The sequence below is a fragment of the Bos mutus genome, chromosome 1, assembly GCF_027580195.1.
Source record: "Bos mutus isolate GX-2022 chromosome 1, NWIPB_WYAK_1.1, whole genome shotgun sequence".
In the NCBI taxonomy this organism is placed as follows: domain Eukaryota; kingdom Metazoa; phylum Chordata; class Mammalia; order Artiodactyla; family Bovidae; genus Bos; species Bos mutus.
Window position 1 is genome coordinate 20,631,514 of NC_091617.1, and position 26,344 is coordinate 20,657,857.

Sequence of the window (26,344 nt, forward strand, 5' to 3'; positions counted from 1 at the left end):
AGCTTGTGTTTCATCCAGCCTGACATGTTGCATGATGTACTCTGCATAGAATATAAACAAACAGGGTGATAATATACAGCCTTGACGTACTCCTTTCCCAATTTGGAACCAGTCCATTGCTCCATGTCCAGTTCCAACTGTTGCTTCTTGACCTGCATACAGATCTCTTGGGAGGCAGGTAAAGTGGTCTGGTATTCCCATTTCTTTAAGAATTTTCCACAGTTTGTTGTGATCCACACAGTCAAAGGCTTTGGCATAATCAATAAAGCAGAAATAGATGTTTTTTTGGAACTCTCGCTTTTTCTATGACCTAACGGATGTTGGCAATTTGATCTCTGGTTCCTCTGCCTTTTCTAAATCCAGCTTGAACATCTGAAAGTTCTCGGTTCATGCACCGTTGAAGCCTCACCTGGAGAATTTTGAGCTACATTTTGAGAATACTTTGCTAGCATATGAAATGAATGCAATTGTGTGGTAGTTTGAGCATTCTTTGGCATTGCCTTTCTTTGGGATTGAAATGAAAACTGGCCTTTTTCCAGTCCTGTGATCACTGCTGAGTTTTCCAAATTTGCTGGCATATTGTGTGCAGCACTTTAATAGCATCATCTTTTAGGATTTGAAATAGCTCAACTGGAATTCCATCACCTCCACTAGCTTTGTTCATAGTGATGCTTCGAACTTTTATAGTACATACAAATTAATACTAGCCTGCCAAGATTTACTCATTTCATAAAGAAAGGACAATGACCTAAGTTCTTCACAAAAGTGCAGAAGAACAACAAAATATCTCCTTCCAACTTGCACAGATAGGCCAAGTCTGAGAAAGCCTTTCACATGCACACATCCTTCAAAAGAGAACACCCTCACTGGCATTGCTGCTCCTTGAATGGTCGTGTTTTCCAGTCACTAGATACCAGTTCACTCAGCCACTGCTGACCAAACAGATCAGGGCAACAAACACAAGGCTGACTAGAAACTGAAGTGTTTTCTGAAGTGAAAAAGGGGCTGACCAAAGACTTCTTCTCAGAATAAGTACTGAAAATGACTGAGTAATTAAACAAGTTAAAAATGGGAGTTCAAGCAGAAAAAGTATAATAGAAATATGGGGTGTGTTTAAAGGGCATAATAGAATATGCCTGCATTAAATTTGATGTGGAGAAGAAATCCAGAAACTCCAAGAATGTCACTGAGTTGAAGAGAGTACAGCAGAATGTCAACCCCAGTGGCTCAGAGGTAAAGAATTTGCCTGCAGTGCAAGAGATGTGGGTTTGACCCTGAGTCAGGAAAATCTCCTGGAGGAGGAAATGGCAACCCACTCCAGTATTCCTGCCTGGGAAATCCCATGGACAGAGGAGCTTGGTGGGCAGCAGTCCATGGGGTCACAGAGTCAGACAAGTGACTGAGTACACACAGTAGAATGGAAACAGAATTAAAGAACCAACTTCTCTATAGTCTGTACCTGAGACAACTTTGGCCCAGATATACTTCCAAGGATAATTCTAGGCCACATATAGACTTGAAGTAACTCAAATTTATAGAAAGATTTGAAATAGAACAATCTCAAGTCAGCTTAGCACAGTTGTTAAAAGAACAACTCTGAAGTCAAGCTGACTGGTTCAAATACCTGCTCATCCACTGACCAGCTGTGTGACCACTGGCAAAGTTACTTATGTTTTCTGTGGCCCAAACCCTTCTTTTGTAAAGTGGTCATAATAGTAGTATTCACCTCATAGGCGACTATCAGGATTAAATGAGTTAACTTGTATAAAGCCTACAGATACCACGAATTGTGTGTGTTATTGTTTTACTAGTTTTGAATGATGAAATTCACAGTACAAGTTTTATATTATTTTGACTCCAAAAAAAACAAAGTCTGAGCAATTGACCTATTAGCAGGAAAGAGGGATTCAGTATTGTGTCTGAACAACAACAACAACAAAATTATAAGTGAAGCTATTTTCCTTGATGGACGTTTAAACTGTGGGAATCATTTGAGTTTTCACAGCAGGTCAATTGTTTAAGTTATCCTTTACTGGTATTTCCAGTAAACCCACTAGGAGACCATGCTGCTCAGAATTCAGCATTCCACAGGAAGATGAACTAGGTTCACTTAGGGTTGTAAAGGTATACAGTAGCATGCATTGATAATTTTTCAGGTCGCAAACACCCTGACTGTCTCTGGCTGTGCTTCTCAAACTGGATTAGGCTGACCTTTGGAGAAATGGACCAAGCAGCACTCAAAGCTATTCAATAAGCAAGGCTCATCTTCTTAGAGTTTATTTAAAGCATTTTTAAAATAGACTTCTATTTTTTAGAGAAGTTTTAAGTTCACAGCAAATTTGAGGATAAGGTACAGAAGGCTCCCATATACCTGCTTCCTCCACATATACATGCATGCATGCGTGGTAAGTTGCTTCAGCCCTTTCCCACTCTTTGTGACCCTATGGACTGTAGCCCACCAGGCTCCTCTGTCCATGCGATTCTCCAGTCCAGAATACAGTAGTGGGTTACCATGCCCTCCTCCAGGAGATCTTCTCAACCCAGGGATTGAACTTGTGTCTCTTACATCTCCTGCACTGGCAAGCAGGTTTTTTACCACTAGTATTCCCTGGGAAGCCCGCATACGTGCATAGCCTCCCCTGTTACTAACATCCCCCACCAGAGGAGTATTTTGTTACGACTAATGAAGCCACGGTGAAACACATCATTATCACCGGAAGTCTACTCATGGCTTATATTAGGCTTCACCCTTGGTGTTACACATTCTAGGAGTTTGGATAGATGTATACTGGCTTGTATATTCCATTGAAGTATCATACAGAGTAGTTTCACAGTCCTAAAAATCATCTGTGTCCTGATTATTCATCCTTACCTCCCCTGACCCTTGGTAACCAATGATCTCTTTATTGTTTCCATAATTTTGGCTCATATAGAATATCATATAGTTGCAATCATACTGTAATTAGACTTTTCAGATTGGCTTCTTTTACTTAGTAATATGCATTTAAGTTCCCTCCATATCTTTCTATGGCTTGACAACAGATTTATTTTGGGTGCTGAATAATATTCCTTTGTTTGGATTCACTACAGTTCATTTATCCATCCACTTACTGAAGGCCATCTTGGTTGCTTCCAAGTTTTGACTATTATGAGTAAATCTGCTGTAAACATCTCAATACAAGTTTTTTGGTGGAAATAAGTTTTCACCTCCTTTGAAGTAAATACCAAGGAGCTCAGTTGCTGGATTGCATGGTAATAGTATGTTTATTTTTTCAAGTAAATTCCAAACCATATTCCAAAATGTCTGTACAATTTTACGTTTCCATCAGCAGTGAATAAGAGTCCTATTGTTATACATCCTTATCCAATTTAATGTTGTCATTATTTTAAGCCCTTGTCTCTTTCAGCCTTTGCAAATATATTTTTTCTGTCAGTAGGTTGTCTTCTCATTTTCTTTATGGTTTCCTTTGCTGTACAGAAGCTTGTAAGTTTGATTATATTCTATTTGTTTATTTTTGCTTTTGTTTCTATTGCCTTGGGAGACTGACCTAAGAAAACATAGGTATAATTTATGTCAGAGACTGTTTTGCCTATGTTCTCTTCTAGGAGTTTTATGGTGTCATATCTTACTGATTTTATTTGTAACTTAAATTTTAAAAATATTTTATGTAATAACAATGTATGTGCATTTTGAAATCTCAAGTGGGATATTAAAGAGATGGACACACAGAAGAACTATACAAAAAAGACCTCAATGACCCAGATAACCACGATGGTGTGATCAATCACCTAGCCAGACATCCTGGCATGTGAAGTCAAGTGGGCCTTAGGAAGCATTAGTGTGAAAAAACCTAGTGGAGGTGATGGAATTCTAGCTTGAGCTATTTCAAATCCTAAAAGATGATGCTGTGAAAGTGCTGCACTCAATATGCCAGCAAATTTGGAAAACTCAGCAGTGGCCACAGAACTGGGAAAGGTCAGTTTTCATTCCAATCCCAAAGAAAGGCAATGCCAAAGAATGTTCAAATTACCATACAGTTGTGCTCATTTCACATACTAGCAATGTAACGCTCAAAATCCTTCAGGCTAGGCTTCAACAGTACATGAACCGAAAGCTTCCAGATGTACAAGCTGGATTTTAAAAAGGCAGAGGAACCAGAGATCAAATTGCCAACATCTATTGGATCACAGAGAAAGCAAGAGACTTCCAGAAATACATCTACTTCTGCTTAATTGACTATACTAAAGCCTTTGATGCGTGGATTACAACAAACTGAACAATTCTCAAAGATATGGGAATACAAGACCACCTTACCTGCCTCCTGAGAAGCCTGTATGTAGGTAAAGAAGCAACAGTTAGAACAGACATAAACAACAGACTGGTTCAAAATTGGGAAAGGAGTACATCAAGGCCGTATATTGTCACCCTATTTAATTAACTTATGTGCAGAGTACATGTTGGATGAACCACAAGTGGGAATCAAGATGGCAGGGAGAAATAACAGCATCAGATATGCAGATGATACCATCCTAAGGCAGAAAGCAAAGAAAAGCTAAAGAGCATCTTGAAGGTAAAAGAGGAGAGTGAAAAAGCTGGCTTAAAACTCAACATTCAAAACACTAAGGTCATGGTATCTAGTTCCATCATTTCTTGCCAAATAGATGGGGAAAAAATGGAAACAGTGGCAGATTTTATTTTCTTGGGTGACTGAAGTCATGAAATTAAAAGATGCTTGCTGCTTGGAAGAAAAGCTATAACAAATCTAGACAGCATATTAAAAAACAGAGACATCACTTTGCTGACAAAGTCCGTATTGTCACAAGTATTATTTTTCCAGTATCATGTGCATATGTGAGAGTTGGACCATAAAGAAGGCTGAGCACCAAAGAATTGATGTTTTCAAACTGTGGTGCTAGAGAAGACTCTTGAGAACTTGGAGAGCAAGGAGATCAAGTTAGTCAATCCTAAAGAAAATCAGCCCTGAATATTTATTGGAAGAACTGATGTTGAAGCTGAACTCCAAAACTTTGGCCATCTGATCTGAAGAGCTGATTTGTTGAAAAAGATCCTGATGATGGGAAAGATTGAATGGAGTAGGAGAAGGGGACGAGATGGTTAGATAGCATCACCGACTCAATGGACATGAGTTTGAGCAAACTCTGGGAGATGGTGAAGGACAGGGAAGCCTGGAGTGCTGCAGTTCATGAAGGTGCAAAGTTAAACACGACTTAGCAACTGAACAGCAACAAGAATTTTGGGTATAAATCTTGGGAGATTAATCCCAAATCCTAGTTGAAACATGTTAACTTGATCCTGCCATTATAAGTGGCTTGATGAAAAAGGTAGATAAGCCCAGCCATGTTGAACAGCACCCCCTCATTTCACTGTCTGGTGGAGCAAAGGGATGCAGACCACGACACTAGTTAGGGGCCTGAATTTTAAAATTATGGATTGGCTTCTCACCTGTTCATGTGAATTCTAAACCTTACTAGTCTATTCTTAAGCATAAACATAAAAATCTCAACCAAACCCTCACGTGTGGGTTTCTTTAAAGATTTTCTGCTCTCCAGCTCCTAAGCAAAAGGAAGTATCAATCAAGAACCAGTTTCAGCATTTTACTGCCCCCAGCATCTAAGTTCTACCTTTGAATCAACATTGAACACAAGCTGACATGTCATTCCATGGATCCTTCTCAAAACTGTTCTCTTCCCTGATGTTCTATTATGTCTTCGACTTTTACTGAAGACCTTTGCAAGGAAGAGCCACATGAGGCCCATTTCTGCATTTGCGGGTGGAATTGGAATAAGGACATTGTCCATTAAATTACTCAATGTTCCCTACCTAAGACCCACATGAGAACTTGCTCTGAGTTTAGTACCAAGGAAAAAATGTGCCTTCTTTGAAAAAGTAGTAAATTTTCTTCTTTTCTATTGGTGAGTTATGTAATCCACTGTATTTCCTTTTTCTTTCTTTTTTTTTGTTTGTTTTGGCTGCCAAAATCATGCAGTGAGTTTTTATGCACAATTGTACCCGCTGAGTTAGGCTTTGCGGTTGTCGTGTTTTCTTCTTCCTTTTTTTCTTTCTTTCTTCCAATATATTCTTATAATATTATTGTACAGAACTTTTTTTGTCTGTTAAAATCTGTGTGAGAAAGTTGTTCAGTGTGTCCCCCCCAAAAAAGCTTACAAATCTATTGATTTATCTGACACAGATTTTTTGAGGAATTTTATGTTTTGTTTTATAAAATATTATTGAATTCAGTATAGGATAGACACCTAGTTAAATGTATAATTGTTGTTTAATCATATGCCTTTGGCAAAATATTATAGACATATAAAGTTATAAATCGGTTAAAAAAAAAAGGCAAAAAGCCCTCAGGGGAATAATCACCATACTCATAGAGAAAATCAAATCTTCCTTTCATCATATCAGTGAAGTCCTGCATTCATCCAAAAAATGTTTAAAAGTGTAGGCTTTGAGGTCACTATGGAGAACACAAACTTGTTTTAAAAAATGAATCACCCTCAATAAATTTATGATATAACAAATAAAAGCCAGTGTGTTTACCAACCTCACTTAAAGACAGGAATGAGGTATTTCTTGTACAGCTGCATTATACACCACTGTGCAAGAATTTTTTTATAATGAAGTTGAAAAAGAAGTCTTGCAAGTGAAAATAAAATTCTGTTATAGGAGAATTTTGTTATGAAAAGGAGGAAAACTTTACACAGAATAATTAATAGTTAGCTTGCCTCAAATTGAAATATGCAGAAAAGAATTAATTATGACTTTATTACAATCTGCAAGTAGCTATGAATGTAGGATTTCTTTTATTTTACGGTGATCTGTATTTCTTTGAAATAGCACTTTCTTAAAGGCAGGCCAAATTACTGTTGTATGTGGGCTGACAACGCAAACATTTTATCAGTTTCCTAAACTCTCACACAGGAAGTAGGGCTATGGGAATATTTTCACAGCTTGGTTTTGGCCTTTCAAGAATTGAGGTTTGAAGTCTGGTATAACTATTTGCTTTTCATACTCTGCTGTTTTTTGTTTTTTTGTTTTTTCACAAGGTGAATAACGCAAGAGTCTGGAAACCAATATTGGGTGGGGATTTTGCCTAGAGATCTATTTAGATTAGTTACCAAGCTTCTCAGCTTGTGGTCATTGAAGGTCACTTGGTTGATAGCTAAAATTTCAATTGGAACCTTGTCATATAATCAGGATTTAAAACCCAGCTGAGATTTTGTCTCTCCTATGAAAGAGGAGGTTGTTTTATGATTAGATTCAGAAAGTTAAAGTAGGTGTTGGCAATTATGAGCCATTTTTTGTAGTTTAAATTGCACTATGGAAACACCTGTCCAGAATAGCAAAGGAAGGCATGCCTTAAAAAAAATAAAATAGAAAAGTCTGATTCTGTTATGCATGAAGAGTCCTGCTTTTATTATCAAAACCTAGAAGCCACATTCAACCATTCTTGAGAGAATACTTTTTGTATTCTTTAACAGTGATTCTCAAGACCAACCACCTTACTAAAGATAGATTTGTAAGTGGCACAGGAAATAATTTACATAAAAAGCCCTTTTTTTTAATGATTAGAATGTTTTCTAGTTTATTTTCATTGTTTTTTTTTTTCATTACAGTAGTCCTCATGTTCTTAGAGCAAGTATATTGATGACCCATAAAATCATGCCCTAAAATAGGCAAAGTTTAATAAATCCTTTTGCTATTATTGTAAAAAGTACTCAGTAAATTTGGATATGAGAATTGAGCAAAAAGATGACTGAGAATATAGAAAAGAAACTCTGAATAAATGTCAAAATCACTAAGGTTCTTCTGATAGAAGTAGCATATCAATTTTGATCCTTTCACAGCGTACATTGGGATAGAGATTTGGCACAGAGAGGTAGCAGTGATTATTTATATATAATATAGTAAACCACCTTCATACCTGGCAATTTTGCCAAATAGAGTCATACTGAAGCATTCAAACAAACCTTTCAAACAATATCAAGATCAGGTAATTCATGAATATTTTTTATACAATTGTAAAGCCTGTAATAGCACTTTTCCCAAAACGTTCCATATTGTTGAGATTTACCTGGATAAAACATAAAAATATTCATATACATTATTATATGTTATCAGTTCAGCTCAGTTCAGTTGCTCAGTCGTGTCCGAATCTTTGCAACCCCATGAACTGCAGCACGTCAGGCCTCCCTGTCCATCAGCAACTCCCGGAGTTCACTCAAACTCATGTCCATCGAGTCAGTGATGCCATCCAGCCATCTCATCCTCTGTTGTTCCCTTCTCCTCCTGCCCCCAATCCCTCCCAGCATCAGAGTCTTTTCCAATGAGTCAACTCTTCGCATGAGGTGGCCAAAGTACTGGAGTTTCAGCTTTAGCATCGTTCCTTCCAAAGAAATCCCAGGACTGATCTCCTTTAGAATGGATGGGTTGGATCTCCTTGCAGTCCAAGGGACTCTCAAGAGTCTTCTCCAACACTACAGTTCAAAAGCATCAATTCTTCAGTGCTCAGCTTTCTTCACAGTCCAACTCTCACATCCATACATGACCACAGGAAAAACCATAGCCTTGACTAGATGGACCTTAGTTGGCAAAGTAATGTCTCTGCTTTTGAATATGGTATCTAGGTTGGTCATAACTTTTCTTCCAAGGAGTAAGCGTCTTCTAATTTCATGGCTGCCGTCACCTTCTGCAGTGATTTTGGAGCCCCCCAAAATAAAGTCTGACACTGTTTCCACTGTTTCCCCATCTATTTCCCATGAAGTGATGGGACCAGATGCCGTGATCTTCGTTTTCTGAATGTTGAGCTTTAAGCCAACTTTTCCACTCTCCTCTTTTACTTTCATCAAGAGGCTTTTTAGTTCCTCTTCACTTTCTGCCATAAGGGTGGTGTTATCTGCATATCTGAGGTTATTGATATTTCTCCCGGAAATCTTGATTCCAGTTTGTGTTTCTTCCAGTCCAGCGTTTCTCATGATGTACTCTGCATAGAAGTTAAATAAGCAGGGTGACAATATACAGCCTTGATGTACTCCTTTTCCTATTTGGAACCAGTCTATTGTTCCATGTCCAGTTCTAACTGTTGCCTCCTGACCAGCATACAAATTTCTCAAGAGGCAGGTCAGGTGGTCTGGTATTCCCCATCTCTTTCAGAATTTTCCACAGTTTATTGTGATCCACACAGTCAAAGGTTTTGGCATAGTCAATAAAGCAGAAATAGATGTTTTTCTGGAACTCTCTTGCTTTTTCCATGATCCAGCGGAGGTTGGCAATTTGGTCTCTGGTTCCTCTGCCTTTTCTAAAACCAGCTTGAACATCAGGAAGTTCACAGTTCACATATTGCTGAAGGCTGGCTTGGAGAATTTTGAGCATTACTTTACTAGCGTGTGAGATGAGTGCAATTGTGTGGTAGTTTGAGCATTCTTTGGTATTGCCTTTCTTTGGGATTGGAATGAAAACTGACCTTTTCCAGTCCTTTGGCCACTGCTGAGTTTTCCAAATTGCTGGTATATTGAGTGCAGCACTTTCAGAGCATCATCTTCCAGGATTTGGAATAGCTCAACTGGAATTCCATCACCTCCACTGGCTTTGTTCGTAGTGATGCTTTCTAAGGCCCACTTGACTTCACATTCCAGGATGTCTGGCTCTAGGTCAGTGATCACACCATCATGATTATCTTGGTCATGAAGATCTTTTATGTACAGTTCTTCTGTGTATTCTGTGTATTCTTCTGTGTATTCATAACATTATATGTTATGAATATATGAAATACTATAATGTGTATGTATATGTGTGTTCATGTGTGTTTGTGTATACTGAAAACAACCAAAAACTGAAGAAAACAAAAAACAAAAGAGAGTCATCAAATATCAGTATTTTATACAATGGCTTTTAAGATCTTGAACATCAGGCAAACAAAAAAGTGACCCTAGAGGGATGAGCCCCATGATTGCCTCCAATCCTCCAATTGACTGCTTTGAGGGAGTTCTCAGGCTACAGAACATGGAAGGTGCCCAGTAGGAAACTGGAAGTCTCCCTGAGATGATGAGATAAAGCTGAGAATCAGGAAAGACCAAAGAAGCTAGAGTTCACTAGACAGAGTACTGGAGAAAAGAGAGATGTACCAAGGAAAAAAGTCCAGAAATCCATAGAGTCTTCCTCTCAAGTAGTATTCAACCAAGTACTGGTTAGTACAGCATATAAGGAAGTTATATGAGGCTAGGAAAACAATCATCGAAATGCCCTGGGTAGAAAACTCAGAAAGATCTTTTCTCAGTAGTGGAGAATAATAGGTCTTAGTAAACATTACTCTGGTCCCACTTAACCAATTCTTAAAAGCAAGATGTGAAAAAGTGAAACCATTTCCAAGTAACAATCACATTGCAGAACAAAATTCAAAAGCAGTTATAGGAATACAAAAATAGTCCACATTAAATATAGTAAAATCCACAATGTATGGCAACCAATCAAAGATGACCAGAATACAAAGAAGTATGAAAATGCAACCCATAATGAAATTCAATCAATTGAAAGTGACACAGAACCAGAACCAACACAGATATTAGAATTAATATACAAGGGTATTAAAAATTGTGATAATATTCCACATGCTCAAATTGTTAAGTGGAGACATACAAAATATTAAAATGATCCAAACTAAATGTCTAGAGATGTTTTCTAGAAAACTACAATGTGTGAGATGAAAAATACACCACATAGCATTTTCTGCAGATTAGATGCTACAGAATGGAAGACTAATGAACTTGAAAACAGAGAAGTAGAAACAATTCAAATTGAAGCAAAGGAAAAAAAAAAACTGGAAAAAAGTGGATAGGGGATGAGTGAGTTGTGGAACAACTTATCAAATTATATAATTTAAATATACGCAGTTTGTTGTATGTGGTGGTGGTTTAGAAGCTCAGTAGTGTCCAACTATTTGTGACCCCATGGACTACAGTATATGTGTTTATATAGATGTTTAAAAATATGAATGATATAAATACCCTCGGGAATTTCCTCAGAAATTTGTAATCTAGTCATTAAATCAAGGGGGATTTATAAATAACATGATACATAGCAGCATAGACTGGAATCATTCTTACAAAAATCAATTTAATTTAGCACTTTGGGTTAATAAATATATGCATTCAGAACAATTATTTCTATTAAAACTAAAAAATATCTTTTTGCATATAGAAAACATTTTGGCAGTTTATACTTTTTTAATATTTTAAACTTTTCTGCATATGATAACAAATCTAATGTTACTGAAATAACACTTGGAATAACCTCTTTTAACCTTTATAGAGTACATTATTCCAATTCACTTTTCAACATACAATTAATTTTTTTAGAGATAAAACTTTTGAGTAGATTTAATTGCCAAAATAACTACCTTGGAAATTGAAATAACCTTCAATTATGAATTATGATCAAAAAGAGCTTTTTTATTTTTCACATTGTCTCATGAAATGACTTTCATTCCCCCCCAATCACCTTTTAAGTAACTTTGACATGACATTTTATTTTTCATCACTGGTAAAATACTTTCAGATGAATACAGTTTAATGAGACAAGCCCTTTGGCCAGTTATAACACAAATAGATCTATATTTGAGGAAAAGTACAGCCAGGTGTGAAAAGGGAGCTCTATGGTCTTGATATTGCTTAGACATTTTGTTTCAATGCTTCAGTCCAACTCATATGATGACATTGTCAGATATGAAGGTGCTTTTCTAAAGCTTGTTTGTAAACCAGTAGCAAAAGAACATCTGCCATTGATTCACTGATAATTCATGGATATTTCTTACAGATTAGAAAACCAAACACATCTTATTCTTATCCCATTCTCAAAAAAGTTTAATTATTTCCTGAACAAAGTTGTGCCGACAGAAGATGAAAAACAGGAAAATGTATAGAGAACTTAGAAGTTGTAGAATATCGATTCAAAGTACTCATCTCTATGGACTTCCCTGGTGATCCAGTGGTTAAGACATTGTTTTCCAATGCAAGAGGTGTGGGTTCAATCCCTGTTCAGGGAACCAGGATCCCACATGCTTTGCTGTGAAAAACACAAAGAGAAAACAGAAAAAATATTGTAACGAAGTCAATAAAGACTTTTAAAAGGGTCCATATCAAAAAATCTTAAAAAAAAAAAAAAGAACTACTCATCTCTAAGAAATATTTTTGGAAAACCAAACAGAAATTTATTTATCTTATGTATCACCTCCACAATAAGATACAATCAATTGAACAACATACCATCAACATCAAGATAACTTTTAGATTACATGTCCATGTAGATTGTAAGATGCATCTCAATGTCAGAAATATTTGAATCTTTAAATCAAGGAAATGTGCTATTTTATCATAAATAATTGGCAAAACTAATACAATTATGTAAAGTTTAAAAATAAAATAAAACTAAAAAAAATTTTTAAAAATTTAATAGATTTCAAGTAAATATATGAGAAAAGAGTGCACACATGAACAACAATTGAACAATTAATAGTAAAAAACAGAGAACAAGATGGCAGAGGAGTAGGTGGATGTGGAGTACATTTCTCTCCACAGATACATCAGGAATACACCTTCAGACACAGAAGTGTATGCAGAACATGAGTTAGAGCTGACAAGAATACCTGACCAGCAAAAAAGAATATATAGAACCATGCAAAACTCAGTAGGATGAAGGAACTGGGGGGAAAACAGAAGTGTTGGTAGGACTGGACCTGCCCTTGGTGGGTAGGGGACTGAGGCAGGGGTCTGATCCCCACATCAGGGTAATTGTCTGAGTGAGAGGAGAAACATTTAAGGCTGAGAGTGAAACAGCTGGTCTGTGGCAGCCTAAATGTAATGAGAATCATATACACTCCTTGCCACAGCCATACATACCCCGGACAGGGATACAGGTTCACTAGAAGGTACAGCAGCTGGGAGCTGGAGTTTAGGCAATGTGGAGCAATCCCAGGGTGAGGGCTGCTATTGATTGAGGAGAGACAGGAGGGGATGTGAGGGAGGAGATCATGGTGGGAAATGTCTGTGGAGGAAAGCCAGGGAGCCATGAAAGCAAGGCAATACTGCTGAGTCATGCATAGGGGGTGGAGCCATCATCATAGCCTCTCTCCCACCACAGGCCAACATTGGCAGCTGAACAATAGAGAAGCTGGCCCATTAAATGCCTGATGCACTGAACTACAGAGTAGGACCCCACCCAGGGTGCTCTTTAAGTGCCTGACACACCAATCTACAGAGTAGGACCCCAGCCAGGGGGGCCCCTCTATGTGCCTCAAACACCAAACAACAGACAAGGATCCTGGGTAAGACTCCCTCTAAGTGCCTGAACAGGCAGAGCTATGGAGAAAGACTGGTCAAAGAGGCCTTCTGATTGTCAGCTACAAGAGGCTTTAAAAAAGACTCTGATAGAGCCATAACTCCTGCAGCAGAGGCAGTCACTGTCCCTGCACACTTGGTGCCTCCAGGGCCCCGCAAGCCAAGCAGCTGCCACACCTTCACACTCAACCCTCACTGGGGCAGTGGGGCCACAGGCAAAAAGTCTTTTGTCTATGCACACAGGGTAGCTTCAGTCATGTCCAACTCTTTGTAACTCTGTGGACTGTGGCCTACCAGCCTTCTCTTTCAGAGAGGGGGTTCTCCAGGCAAGAATACTGGAGAATATTGGCCAATACTGGTCGCCATACCCATCTAGAGCATTATATTTCCTGCTACTCTAGCTGCCAACTTCCCTGAGTACCTGGTGCTGCCAGAACCCCTGCAACTAAAGCAGCTACACCACCTTCACACTTGGCCCACACTGGGACAGACCCAAGTCCTCCAGGGAAGCCTCAGGAGCAAACCCCAGTGGACAATCCACATGCAGAGGTGGAAATAAAACCACAGTTGAAACCCAGGGGCAGTGTGGCTAAAGAAGAAAACCCAAAACCAACCCACCAGCTGTACAAGCTGCAGACTAAATCCACATAATCAACTAGGAAGACTCTGTGTCTATGGAATATATAAAAGGACATTGAGAGCTCCCACAAAAGAAAATGCACTAGTTCTGAGAGTTGTGGACATTGCAGGCAGGAACACACAGGAGGAGGACTAGATTAGAATCTGAGCTGCCCACACAGCAGTCCAGAGACCAGCACAGTGTTGGAGGGCATCCTAGGGAGGTGAGGTCAACTGTGACTCCCAGTGAGGGAAAGGAATCTGACAGCATTGCTTCAAGAAAAACATTTATTATTCTTATGTTTTGACTTATTCTGTATATTCTTTTGAGGAGCTACCCCATGTCCGAGGTCAGTCGCGGCGGTTGCCCGAGGCCAGGGGCGGCAGCCTAGAGGAACAACCCCACGTCCAGAGGCAGTGCCTGCGCGGGCGCAGGAGGGCCGAGAGGAGCTACTCCACGTTCAAGTTCAGGAGGGGCGGCTGTGAGGAGACACCCCTCGTCCAAGATAAGGAGCAGTGGCTGCACTTTGCTGGAGCAGCCGTGAAGAGATACCCCATGCTCAAGGTAAGAGAAACCCAAGTAAGACGGTAGGTGTTACAAGAGGCATGAGAGGGCAGACACACAAACCATAATCACAGAAAACTAGTCAATCTAATCACATGGACTACAGCCTTGTCTAACTCAGTGAAACTAAGCCATGCCATGTGGGGCTACCCAAGACAGGCGGGTCATGGTGGAGAGGTCTGACAGAATGTGGTCCACTGGATAAGGGATGGCAAACCACTTCAGTATTCTTACCTTGAGAACCGCATGAACAGTATGAAAAGGCAAAATGATAGGATACTGAAAGAGGAACTCCCCAGGTCAGTAGGTGCCCAATATGCTACTGGAGATCAGTGGAGAAATAACTCCAGAAAGAATAAAGGGATGAAGCCAGGCAAAAACAATACCGAGTTGTGGATGTGACTGGTGATAGAAGCAAGGTCCGATGCTGTAAAGAGCAATATTGCATAGGAATCTGGAATGTTATGTCCATGAATCAAGGCAAATTGGAAGTAGTCAAACATGAGATGGCAAGAGTGAACGTCAACATTCTAGGAATCAGTGAACTAAAATGGACTGGAATGGATGAATTTAACTCAGATGACTGTTATATCTACTACTGTGGGCAGGAATCCCTTAGAAGAAATGGAGTAGCCATCATGGTCAACAAGAATCCGAAATGCAGTCCTTGGATGCAATCTCAAAAACGACAGAATGATCTGTGTTCATTTCCAAGGCAAACCATTCAATATCACAGTAATCCAAGTCTACGCCCCAACCAGAAATGCTGAAGAAGCTGAAGTTGAATGGTTCTATGAAGACCTACAAGACCTTTTAGAACTAACACCCAAAAAAGATGTCCTTTTCATGATAGGGGACTGGAATGCAAAAGTAGGAAGTCAATAAACACCCAGGGTAACAGGCAAATTTGGGCTGGAATACAGAATGAAGCAGGGCAAAGGCTAATAGAATTTTGCAAAGAGAATGCACTGGTCATAGCAAACACCCGCTTCCAACAACATAAGAGAAGACTCTACACATGGACATCACCAGATGGTCAACACTGAAATCCGACTGATTATATTCTTTGCAGCCAAAGATGGAGAAGCTCTATACAGTCAGCAAAAACAAGACCAGGAGCTGACTGTGGCTCAGATCATGAACTCCTTATTGCCAAATTCAGAATTAAATTGAAGAATGTAGGGAAAACCATGAGACCATTCAGGTATGACCTAAATCAAATTCTGTATGATTTATACAGTGGAAGTGAGAAATAGATTTAAGGGAATAGATCTGATAGAGTGCCTGATGAACTATGGATGGAGAATCATGACATTGTACAGGAGACAGGGATCAAGACCATCCCCATGAAAAAGAAATGCAAAAAAGCAAAATGGCTGTCTGGGGAGGCCTTACAAATAGCTGTGAAAAGAAGAGAAGTGAAAAGCAAAGAAGAAAAGGAAAGACATAAGCATCTGAATGCAGAGTTCCAAAGAATAGCAAGGAGAGATAAAAAAGCCTTCCTCAGTGATCAATGCAAAGAAATAGAGGAAAACAACAGAATAGGAAAGACTGGAGATCTCTTCAAGAAAATTAGAGATACCAAGGAAACATTTCATGCAAAGATGGGCTCCATAAAGGACAGAAATGGTATGGACCTAAGAGAAGCAGAAGATATTAAGAAGAGGTGGCAAGAATACACAGAAGAACTGTACAAAAAACATCTTCATGACAAAGATAATCACGATGGTGTGATCACTGACCTAGAGCCAGCATCCTGGAATGTGAAGTCAAGTGGGCCTTAGAAAGCATCACTAGGAACAAAGCTAGTGGAGGTGATGGAATTCCAGTTGAGCTATTTCAAATCCTGGAAGATGAAGCTGTGAAAGTGACGCACTCAATATGCCAGCAAATGTGGAGAACTCAGCAGTGGCCACAGGACTGGAAAAGGTCAGTTTTCATCCAATCCCAAAGAAAGGCAATGCCAAAGAATGCTCAAACTACCACACAATTGCACTCATCTCATACACTAGTAAAGTAATGCTCAAAAATCTCCAAGCCAGGCTTCAGCAGCACGTGAACTGTGAGCTTCCAGATGTTCCAGCTGGTTTTAGAAAAGGCAGAGGAACCAGAGATCAAATTGCCAACATCTGCCGGATCATGGAAAAAGCAAGAGAGTTCCAGAAAAACATCTATTTCTGCTTTATTGACTATGCCAAAGCCTTTGACTGTATGGATCACAATAAACTGTGGAAAATTCTGAAAGAGATGGGGAATACCAGACCACCTGACCTGCCTCTTGAGAAACCTATATGCAAATCAGGAAGTGACAGTTAGAACTGGACATGGAACAACAGACTTGTTCCAAATAGGTAAAGGAGTATGTCAAGGCTGTATATTGTCACCTTGCTTATTTAACTTATATGCAGAGTACATCATGAGAAACGCTGGGATGGAAGAAGCACAAGCTGGAACCAAGATTACCCGGAGAAATATCAATAACCTCATATATGCAGATGACATCACCCTTATGGCAGAAAGTGAAGAGGAACTAAAAAGCCTCTTGATGAAAGTAAAAGAGGAGAGTGGAAAAGTTGGTTTAAAGCTCAACATTCAGAAAATGAAGATCATGGCATCTGGTCCCTTCACTTCATGGGAAATAGATGGGGAAACAGTGGTAACAGTGTCAGACTTTATTTTTTTGGGCTCCAAAATCACTGCAGATGGTGACAGCAGCCATGAAATGAAAAGACGCTTACTCCTTGGAAGGAAAGTTATGACCAACCTAGATAGCATATTGAAAAGCAAAGACATTACTTTGCCAACAAAGGTCCATCTAGTCAAGGCTATGGTTTCTCCAGTGGTCATGTATGGATATGAATGTTGGACTATGATGAAACCTGAGCACAGAAGAATTGATGCTTTTGAACTGTGGTGTTGGAGAAGACTCTTGAGAGTCCCTTGGACTGCAAGGAGATCCAACCTGTCCATTCTAAAGGAAATCAGTCCTGGGTGTTCTTTGGAAGGACTGATGCTAAAGCTGAAACTCCAATACTTTGGCCACCTCATGTGAAGAGTTGACTCATTGGAAAAGACTCTGATGCTGGGAGGGATTGGGGGCAGGAGGACAAGGGGACGACAGAGGATGAGATGGCTTGATGGCATCGCTGACTCAATGGACATGAGTTTGGGTGAACTCCAGGAATTGATGATGGACAGGGAGGCCTGGCGTGCTGCAGTTCATGGGGTCGCAAAGAATCGGACACGACTGGGTGACGAACTGAACTGAATTGCATGTTCTTTTGGATTCTTTTTACTTTTTTCTTTCTTTTTCTTTTTTTTTTTTTTCCCCCATTTTTTTCAGTTTTATTGGCACTATGGAATCTAATTAAGCGTTTTAGGGTTTTTTCTCAGTCACAGTTTTTATTTTTTTTTATAAACCTTTGCCTCTACATTGCCCTTTTGCAGTTCTGTGGAGTTTTATATTTTTCTTTCTTCTTCCTTTTTTTTGTCTCTTTTTTTAATTTTAATTTTTTAAACCTATTATTATCTCTTCTACATTTATTCCTTTGTTTTCTTTTCCCACTGTTCTTTTTCCCTTGCAGTTAATCTTAAATGTATATAAATCTTCATCTACCTCTATTTAATTTTGCTTATCTATTCTTTCTTTCTTTTCTTTCTTTCCTTTTCTCTCATTGTATTTGCTAGTTTTGTTTTCATTGCTTTATTCCCCACTTGGCACCTTGCTTTAGTTTTGTTTATCAGTTTGTGCTTTGGTTAGATTTGTTCTTAATTGGTAGATATAATTTTTAATTTATTTTGTTAACCAGGTCAATCTCAATTCAGTTCAGTTCGGTCCCTCAGTCATGTCCGACTCTTTGCGACCCCATGAACTGCAGCACGCCAGGCCTCCCTGTCCATCACCAACTCCCGCAGTTCACCCAAACTCATGTCCATTGAGTTGGTGATGCCATACAGCCATCTCATCCTCTGTCGTCCCTTTGTCGTCCTGCCCCCAATCCCTCCCAGCATCAGAGTCTTTTCCAATGAGTCAACTCTCCCCATGAGGTGGCCGAAGTATTGGAGTTTCAGCTTCAGCATCAGTCTTTCCAATGAACACCCAGGATTGATCTCCTTTAGAATGGACAGGTTGGATCTCCTTGCAGTCCAAGGGACTCTCAAGAGTCTTCTCCAACACCACAGTTCAAAAGCATCAATTCTTCGGTGCTCAGCTTTCTTCACAGTCCAACTCTCACATCCATACATGACCACAGGAAAAACCATAGCCTTGACTAGATGGACCTTTGTTGGCAAAGTAATATCTCTACTTTTCAATATGCTATCTAGGTTGGTCATAATTTTCCTTCCAAGGAGTTAGCGTCTTTTAACTTCATGGCTGCAATCACCATCTGCAGTGATTTTGGAGCCCAAAAAATAAAGTCTGACACTGTTTCCACTGTTTCCCCATCTATTTCCCATGAAGGGAAGGGACCAGATGCCATGATCTTCATTTTCTGAATGTTGAGCTTTAAGCCAACTTTTCCACTCTCCTCTTTTACTTTCATCAAGAGGCTTTTTAGTTCCTCTTCACTTTCTGCCATAAGGGTGGTGTCATCTGTATATATGAGGTTATTGAGATTTCTCCCAGCAATCTTGATTCCAGCTTGTGTTTCTTCCAGTCCAGCATTTCTCATGATGTACTCTGCATATAAGTTAAATAAGCAGGGTGACAAATGTACAGCCTTGACGTACTCCTTTTCCTGTTTGGAACCAGTCTGTTGTTCCATGTCCAGTTCTAACTGTCACTTCCTGACCTGCATATAGGTTTCTCAAGAGGCAGGTCAGGTTACTGTTTATTTTTGTTGGACTCTTTTGATTTTGCTTATAGGTGTATATGTGTATGTGTATATTCCATTATTTTAATTATTATTTGCCTGATTTTGTAACTGCCATTTGTTTGGGGTTCATCTTTGGTTTCTCATTTTTGGGTATTTGTTTTAATATCACTTAATGTCATAACAAACCACTTGTGAAATCTTCATTCCTGATCAGAGATCAAGCCCTGAGCCGTTGGAGTGGGCGCACTGACTCCAAGACCCTAGATTACCAGAGAACTAACTTAGGGAGTATCTAATAGTTAAAACTCACACACAGAAAACCACTTGAATATAAGACCCGGCATCACCCAACCAGCCATAGCACTGTGTGAAGTACGCTCATCTAACCAACAAACAAAACAAAAATACAAGTCCAGTCATCAGCAGACAGGATTATCACCTCATTTAGCCTTGCCCATCAGAGGAAAAGCAAACAAACAAAACTCAGCACAAATCTCACCCAATATGAAGCTCACACAAACCACCGGACCAACCTTAGGAAGGCAGAAACCAAAAGGAAGAAAGAATTCAACCCTTAAGGCTTGGAAAAGGAGACCTCAAACACAGTAAGTTAAAAAAAAATAATGAAAAGGCATAGAAATACTACACAAATGAAGGAACAAGATAGAAACACAGAAGTCCAAATAAACGAAGAGAAAACAGACAAACTACCTGATAAACAATTCACAATAGTGATAGTAAAGATGATCAAAAACCTTGAAAACAGGATGAAGAAAATGAAGAAACAATTAACTAAGACCTAGAAGAATTAAAGAATAAACATACAGAGACAAACAACACAAGTACTGAAATTAAAAATACTCTAGAAGGAATCAATAGCAGAATATCTGAAGCAGAAGAATGAATCAGTGAGCTGGAAGATAAAATGATGGAAATAAGTTCTGAAGAGCAGAATAAAGTAAAAAGAATGAAAAGAACTGAGGATAGTCTCAGAGACCTCTGAAAAAATATCAAACACACCAACATTCGAATTATAGGGATCACAGAAGAAGAAGAGAAAAAGAAAGGATATGAAAAAATTTTTGAAGAGATTATAGTTGAAAATCTCCCCAACATGGAAAAGGAAATAGTCAATCAAGTCCAAGATGCACAAAGAGTTGCATACAGGATAAACCCAAGGAGAAATGCACCAAGACACATACTAATCAAACTAGCAAAGACTAAACACAAAGAAAGAATATTAAAAGCAACAAGGGAAAAGCAAAAGTAACATACAAGGGAAAACCCATAAGTTAACAGCTGATCTTTCAGCAGAAATTCTGTAGACCAGAAGGGAATGGCAGGATATATTTAAAGTACTGAAAGGGAAAAATCTACAACCAAGATTACTGTACCCAGCAAGGATCTTATTCAAAATTGATTGAGAAATAAAAAGCGTTTCAGACAAGCAAAAATTAAGAGAATTCAGTACCACCAAGCCAGCTTTACAACAAATGTTAAAGGGACTTATATAGTCAAGAAATACAAGAGAAGAAAAAGATCTACCAAATTAACCCCAAACAGTTAAGAAAATGGCAATATAAACATCAGTTCAGTTCAGTTCTATTGCTCAGTCGTGTCCAACTCTTTGCAACCCCGTGGACTGCAGCACCCAGGCCTCCCTTTCCAACATCAACTCCCGGAGTTTACTCAAATTCATGTGCATTGAGTTGGTGATGCCATCCAACCATCTCATCCTCTGTTGTTTCCTTCTCCTCCCGCCTTCAATCTTTCCCAGCATCAGGAAACATATAGGAACGTATATATCAATAATTACTTTAAATATAAATGGAATAAATGATCTGACCAAAAGACACAGACTGGCTGAATGGATACAAAACGAAGACCCATACATATACTGTCTACAAGAAACCCACTCAGACCCACCACATATAGACTGAAAGTGAGAGGATGGAAAAATATATTCAATGCAAATGGGAAGCAAAAGAAAGCTGGAGTAGCAATCCTCATATCAGATGAAATAGATCTTAAAATAGAGAATATTACAAGATATAAGGAAGGACACTACATAATGATCAAGGGATCAATCCAAGAGGAAGACCTAACAATTGTAAATATCCATGCAACCAACATAAGAGCACTTCAATACATAAGACAAACACAGACATACAAGGAGAAATTGACAGTAACACAATAATAGTAGGAGAGTTTAACACCTGACTAACACCAATGGACAGATCATCAAAACAAAATTAATAAGGAAATACAAGTTTTAAATGATACGTTAGATGACATGGATCTCATTGATATCTTCAGGGCATTCCATTCAAATGCAGAAGAATACAACTTCTTCTCAAGTGCACATGAGACATTCTCCAGAATAGACCACATGTTAGGTCACAAATCAAGCCTCAGTAAATTTAAGAAAATTGAAATCATATCAAGCATCTTCTCTGACCACAACTCTATGAGACTAGATACCAAACACAAGAAAAAAAATGTAAAAAACATGAACACATGGAGATTAAACAATACATTTCTAAATAATCAACAGGTTACTGAAGAAATAAAAAGGGAAATCAAAAAATTTCTAGAAACGAATGACAATGAAAACAAGATCACTCAAAAGTTATGGGATGCAGCAAAAGCAGTTCTAAGAGGGAAGTTTATAGCAATACAATCCTACCTCAAGAAACAAGAAAAACAACGAATAGACAAGCTAACTTTACACCTAAAACAACTGGAAAAAGAACAAACAAACAAATAAAAACACCAAAATTAGTAGAAGGAAAGAAATTATAAAGATCCGAGCAGAAATAAATGAAAAAGAAATGAAAGAAACAACAGTAAAGATTAATAAAACTAAAAACTGGTTCTTTGAGAAGATAAACAAAATTGACAAACCTATACCCAGACTCATCAAGAAAAAAAGAGAGAAGAATCAAATCAACAAAATTAGAAATGTAAAAGGAGAGGTTACAACAGACAATGCAGAAATACAAAGGAGTATAAGAGACTATTATGAACAACTATATGGCAATAAAATGGATAACCTGGAAGAAACGGACATATTCTTAGAAAAGTTCAATCTTGCAAGACTGAACCAGGAAGAAACAGAAATTATGAACAACCCTATTACAAGCACTGAAATTGAATCTGTGATCAAAAATCTCCCAAAAAAACAAACACCCAGGACCAGGTGGCTTCACAGCAGAATCCTATCAAGCATTTAGAGAAGAGCTAATGCCTATCCTTCTAAAACTCTTTCAAAAAAAAATTGCAGAGGAAGGAACACTTCCAAACTCATTCTACGAGACCCCATCGCCCTGTTACTAAAACCAGACAAAGACAACACAAAAAAAGAAAACTACAGGCCAATATCATGGATGAACATAGATGGAAGATCCTCAACAAAATTTTAGCAAACAGAATTCAGCACCACATCAAAAAGCTTATACACCAAGATCAAGCTGGGTTTATTCCAGGGATGCAAGGATTCTTCAATATATGCAAATCAATAATGTGATACACCATATCAACAAACTGAAAGATAAAAACCATATGATAATCTCAAAAGATGGCGAAAAAGCCTCTGACAAAATTCAGCACCCATTTATGGTCAAAATTCTTAAAAAAAAAAAAAAATGCATAGAAGGAATCTACCTTCAACATAGTAAAAGCCATGTATGACAAGCCTACAGCAAACATTATTCTCAATGGTGAAAAACTGAAAGCATTCCCCCTAAGATCAGGAACAAGACAAGGCTGTCCACTTTCACCACTATTATTCAACATAGTTTTGGAAGTTCTAGCTACTGAAATAGAAGAAAAAGAAATAAAAGGAATCCAGATCAGAAAAGAAGAAGCAAAGCTCTCACTGTTTGTAGATGACATGATACTGTACATAGAAAACCCAAAAGATAGTATCAGAAAATTACTAGAGCTGATTGGTGAATTTAGCAAAGTTGCAGGATACAAAATCAATCCACAGAAATCACTTGCATTTCTACACACTAACAATGAAAAATCAGAAAGAAAAATTAAGAAATCAATCCCACTCACCATTGCAACAAAAAGAATTAAATATCTAGGAATAAACTTACCTAAGGAGATAAAGAACTGTACAAAGAAAATTATGATACTAATGAAAGAAATCAAAGATGGCATAAACAGAAGGAGAGCTATTCCATGTTCCTTGCTAGGAAGAATCAATATTGTGAAAATGACTATATTACCAAATGCATTCTACAGATTCAATGCGATCCCTATTAAATTACCAATGGCATTTTCCCCAGAACTAGAACAAAAAATTTCATGGTTCATATGGAAACACAAAACACCCCGAACAGCCAAAGGAGTCCTGAGAAAGAAGAATGAATCTGGAGGAGTTAACTTTCCTGACTTCAGATTATACTACAAAGCTACAGTCATCAAGACAGCATGGTTCTGGCACAAAAACAGAAATATAGACCAATGGAACAAGATAGAAAGCCCAGAAATAAACCCATGCGCCTATGCGTACCTTATTTTTGACAAAGGAGGCAAGAATATACAATGGGACAAAAGTGGCCTCTTCAATAAGTGGTGCTGGGAAAACTGGGAAGCTATATGTAAAAGAATGAAATTAGAACATTTCTGAACACCATACACAAAGATAAAATGGATTAAAGACCTAAATGTAAGACCAGAAACTATAAAACTCTTAGAGGAAAACATAGGCAGAACACTCGATGACATAAATCAAAGCAAGGTCCTTTATGACCCACTTCCTAGAGTAATGGAAATAAAAACAAAAGTAAACAAGTGGGACCTGATTAAACTTAAAAGCTTTTGCACAGCCAAAGAAACTATAAGAAAGGTGAAAAGGCAACCCTCAGAATGGGAGAAAATGATAGCAAATGAAACAACTGACAAAGGATTAATTTCCAAAATACACAAGCAGCTCATACAACTCAATACCAGAAAAACAAACAACCCAATCAAAAAGTGGGGAAAAGACCTAAACAGACATTTCTCCAAAGAAGACATACAGATGACTAACAAACACGTGAAAAGGTGCTCAATATCGCTCATTATCAGAGAAATGCAAACCAAAACCACAATGAGATATCACCTCACACCGGTCAGAATGGCCCTTAACAAAAAGTCTACAAACAATAAATGCTGGAGAGGGTGTGGAGAAAAGAGAATGCTCTCGCACTGTTGGTGGGAATGTAAAATTGATACAGCCACTATGGAAGATGGTATGGAGATTCTTTAAAAGACTAGGAATAAAACCACCATCTGACCCACCAATCCCACCCTAGGTATATACCCTGAGGAAACCAAAATTGAAAAAGACACATGTATTCCAATGTTCACTGCAGCACTTATTTACAATAGCTAGAACATGGAAGCAACCTAGATGTCCATCGACAGATGCATGGATAAAGAAGTTGTGGTACATATACACAATGGAATATTACTCAGCCATAAAAAGGAACACATTTGAGTCAGTTCTAATGAGGTGGATGAACCTAGAGCCTGTTACACAGAGTGAAGTAAGTCAGAAAGAGAAAGATAAATATCATATTCTGATGTATAGATATGGAATCTTGAAAAGTGGTACTGAAGAATTTATTTACAGAGCAGCAATGGAGAAACAGACATAGAAAATAGACTCATGGATATAGGGAGAGGAGAGGAAAGGGTGAAATGTATGAAAACAGTAACGTGGAAGCGTACATTACCATATGTAAAATAGATAGCCAGTGGGAATCTGCTATATAGCTCAGGAAACTCAAACAGGGGCTCTGTATCAACCTAGAGGGGTGGGATGGGGAGGGAGATGTGAGGAAGTTTCAAAAGGGAGGAGATATATGTAAACCTATGGCTGATTCATGTTGAGATTTGACAGAAAGCAATTATCCTTCAATTAAAAAATAAATAAAAATTTTAAAAATAGTAAAAAGTCAGTTTTTACTTCATTTCTATAGACAAGTTTAAAGAAACTTTCAAACATATGTGATTTCACACTTGAATTTTTTTTTCCAGATCTTGATACACATTTCAGAAACTTTATGGCAATGGTATAACAGAAGTAGTGAGTTTTTTGTAGCTAGAAGTGTGATTATTACTTGATAGATATTTTCAATTTATCTTTAAATAATTGTCTACCAAAATTTCATTCTGTCTGGATGTTCCCAAATTTGTCCTCACATGTTTAGCTGATGGTCCATCTTAAATTCCAGGATGAAATTGTAGAGTGATTTATTTAGAAAAGTAAAAGAGAGAATAAGATTTATATATCTCAAAATTAGAAATAAAGCACATATATTGATACCTCTTTCATAAAACTGTTTTTAGTCAACAATCAGTTAGTTAATAGCTGCCCCCTTGAACTTCATATATGCAAAATATTTCATTACAATTTCATCAAACATAGAAACACAATGGAGCACCAAATGACTCAAAAACCTCTAAATTTGTAATAATAATACATTGAACACAAACACTGGAAAACGGTTTCTTTACTTAACTAAATGATGTCAATGTCATTGACTGTGTAGCCAAAATCCAGAAAGTAAAAACATTTTTAAGACTTGAGAAATGAAATGGGGATGTGGGGTTCCCAAGGCACTTGGAAAAGACAGTTTTTCTTATACCTGGCTAAAAAAAATGCAGACATAATTTATAATTCATTTCATGGTCAAATGAGGTGGCTGAGAGTGGGACAAAAACCTGGAAGATAGGCCCTTCCCCATCAATCAATTTCAAGGCCAGACTTGCCTGCTCTGCCTGTTTTCTTTGTTCATTAAAAAGTCTCTTCATTTCCTTCTCTTCTGTTTTCTTACTTGGTTCCCATCAGTGCCTCATTAATTGCAATTCCTATGAACTTCCTCCAAAGTAGTTGGTGCATGTAATTTGGGAGTGAGCTCCTAAATTCTTAATGCTTGGATTGATTTCAGGTTCTCATTAGTTTACCATGAGTTGGAACACATCAGAT

The 26,344-nt window shown here is 38.2% G+C and overlaps 1 long non-coding RNA gene across 1 annotated transcript in view; it reads left to right on the forward strand.

The window, feature by feature from the left end:
* The window catches only part of LOC138987571 (uncharacterized), a 54,428-nt gene that overhangs the window by 12,639 nt on the left and 15,445 nt on the right, over positions 1 to 26,344 (forward strand). Inside the window, exon 2 of the long non-coding RNA XR_011463917.1 lies at positions 14,309 to 14,542. This is a non-coding gene — a long non-coding RNA (uncharacterized lncRNA). The remainder of the gene's footprint in view (positions 1 to 14,308; positions 14,543 to 26,344) is intronic.